This window comes from Pteropus vampyrus, unplaced genomic scaffold, assembly GCF_000151845.1.
Source record: "Pteropus vampyrus isolate Shadow unplaced genomic scaffold, Pvam_2.0 Scaffold208, whole genome shotgun sequence".
NCBI classification, from domain to species: Eukaryota; Metazoa; Chordata; class Mammalia; order Chiroptera; family Pteropodidae; genus Pteropus; species Pteropus vampyrus.
In genome coordinates this window covers 2,617,946-2,620,968 of record NW_011888989.1, presented here as the reverse complement: position 1 = coordinate 2,620,968, position 3,023 = coordinate 2,617,946, and the positions used below count along the sequence as shown (strand labels likewise).

Here is a 3,023-nt window from a genome sequence, read left to right as displayed (position 1 = left end):
CCAAAAAAAAAATATAGGCCGAGGACCTGAACAGACATTTCTCCCTAGAGGACATACAAATAGCCAATAAATATTTGAAAATATGCTCAACATCGCTAGCTATTAGGGAAATACATATCGAAACCAGAATAAGATTCCATCTCACACCTGTTAAAATGGCTATCATCAACAGGACAAATAATAACAAACGTTGGAGAGGATGCAGATGAAAAGGAACCCTCATATACTGCTGGTGGGACTACATATTGGTACAGCCACTATGGAAAACAGTATGGAGCTTCCTCAAAAAACTAAGAATTGATCTACCGTATGATACAGCAATCCCACTACTGAGTATTTACCCCAAAGACTTGAAAACCCATATCTAAAAAGATATTTACACACCAATGTTCATAGCAGCATTATTCACAGTGGCCAGGACATGGAAGCAACCGACGTGTCCTATGATAGATGATTGGCTAAAGAAGCAGTGGTTCATATATACAATGAAGTATTACTCAGCCTTAAAAGGAGATGAAATACTGCCATTTGTGACAACATGGCTGGAACTCGAGATAATCATGCTAAGCAAAATAAATCAGACAGAAAAAGTTGAAAATCACATGATATCACTTGTATGTGGGATATAAACCTAAAAGCAACAAATGAACAGGACAAACAGAGACTCAGGGACATGGACAATGGTTACCAGAGAGGTAGACAGGGTAAGGGGGAGGGTGAAATGGATAAAGGGGATCAAATATATGGTAGCTGAAGGAAACTGGACTTTGGGTGGTAATCACACAATAGAATATATAGATGTCAAATTATAATGTGCACCTGAAAATTATATAATTTTATTAACCACTGTACCCCAATAAACTTAATTAAAAATAGATAAATAAATAAAAAAAATCCTGTGGCTTGCCTTTTACCTTTGGCAAGTTCAAATGCGTTCATCTGACATAGACGTCTCCTTACGCTCCTGGCCTCACTAGGGTCCTGCAGCTGAAGCCTCATCTCTCACCACATCTCAGCATGTTCCTCTTACTCCCTAACACTTGCATATCCTCCAAAGCCCCATGCTCCCGCCCACCTCCAGGCCTTTGCCCAGGCTCTTCTCTCTGCTTTACATGCCCTCTCCCTGTCACACCATCTAACAAATGTCACCTTCTCTGTCGAGGCTTGGGTGAAATCTCTTCTTTTTTGGAAAATTGCCTTGGCCCTTCCTCTCTTCCCCGGCAAGCTGACTTAAGTGCCCTTCGTTTGTACCCATTCTCTATATTCCATTAACACCTCTGTGCACCTCTCTTGATAGCATTTATACTTGCTCTCACTGTTAATTTTCTTATCTGTCACCCTTACCACTCCCTGCAGCCCTACTGCCTGGCACAGTGCTGGCTCTGCCTATCTTAGATCCTGTAAGTACTAATTGGAATGAAGTTTCGATGAAAAGAAACATTCCCAGGTTGGTGTTGCCTGACTTTGATCTGGTTAAACCATTATCACATGTGACTATTGACTATGTCAACGTGATATGCCTCAGTTCATGACCGAGTGTCATTTGCCTTGCTCTGCTTTCTCCATGGGTTATAAGCTTTTAAGATAGAGAGAATCGTATCTTCTAGTTTTAAATGATTTCTCACTGAGATTCTATTTGAGTATTTTGTCAGACACTGGAAAAAGCCAAATGAAGTTAAGCTTATTAATGGGATTACATTTCATAGGTAAAGAAACCTTCTCCCAGCTTTCTTAAGGGTGCAGCCTCAATGAACTTTTCAAGTAAGCTACTTTAAAAATATCTCTTCTGCCACCATTTACATCATTCAAATCTATTTGAATGTGGAAGGAACCTGGACTGAGTGAAATAGATTTGTTACACTGGTAGGAAGCTGGGGTAAAGAGCCTGGGATACCTCTGTATTTGCTCCTTCACTCCCCTTACTTGCCTACTCACTCAGCTCACATTGTTTTTTGTTTTATTGTCTGCCAGACGCTTTACTGGGGATATAAGCTGCAAGAGCACCTTAAGGGTTATAATGGTAGCGTTTGCATATGTTGGCAGTTTACAGAATTCTTCCACATAGAGCACCTCACTGAACTCTCACATGTCTAAGGGGGCAGGCATTATCATTACTGCATTGCTTTATAGATGAGGGGATCAGATGCCTCAAATTTTTATTTATTTTGTTTGTTTGTTTGTTTTTTTATGCACCCCTTGGTTGACCTCACAGATTGCGAGGATCTTGTCAGCTTACAATCCCTTATTTTTTTATCTTTATTTTTTATGCCTACAGCACCTGGTCTTCCTAGGTGGTCTCTCATCCAAGTACTAACCAGGCCTGACCCTGCTTAGCTTCCGAGATCAGATGGGATCGGGCTTGTTCAGGGTAGCATGGTTGTAGATCAGATGCCTCAAATTTAAACCCTTTCATTCCACGTCTTACTCCAGTCACTGCCTCTTCAATCAGTTCTCTGCAGAGATTACCCATTTTCACTCAGGTGCAACTGGACAGCATCTGACCTTGGGCCTGCATATCTACTTCCTGCTCTGGACCATCTCTGACACCTCAGATGGAGGGCCTGGTGTATCTACTGGAACCTCATATAGTGTGAAATGTAGAAATGGAGAGAGGTTCATGCTCATTCAGGCTCCCTTAATCAGTGGGAGATGGGCCAACAGATAAATGCTCCCCTCGGTCATTTGAGACTCATTTCTTAGGGCCCCTTCCAAGGCCCATGGGCCCATTGCCTGTAGTGATGGCCAACTCAATAACGCATCCTTATGTTGGCTGTTCCTCCTTCCCCTGGTCATTTTCCTTGGGGTCTTTTCCCAAATAAAGTACCTGTACACAAGTTTTTGTAACTCCAGCTTTGCTTCCAGGGAACCCAGACTAAAACCATGATCTCTGATGACTCGCCACATATCCAGAGTTTACATGGTAGTCTGTTATTCATAGTTAAGTCTTCTGACTCCAAATTCCATGTGCTTTCCTCTCTATTCTCCTTGCATTGAGAGAACTAATAGTCTTAGCAGTGAGAGGC

At 41.8% G+C, this 3,023-nt stretch overlaps 1 pseudogene; it reads right to left on the bottom strand.

Annotated features, from left to right (window-relative positions):
- Nucleotides 1-2,266: 2,266 nt before the first annotated feature.
- LOC111747039 lies at nucleotides 2,267-2,385 on the bottom strand (annotated as a pseudogene).
- Between the last annotated feature and the right edge of the window lie 638 nt (nucleotides 2,386-3,023).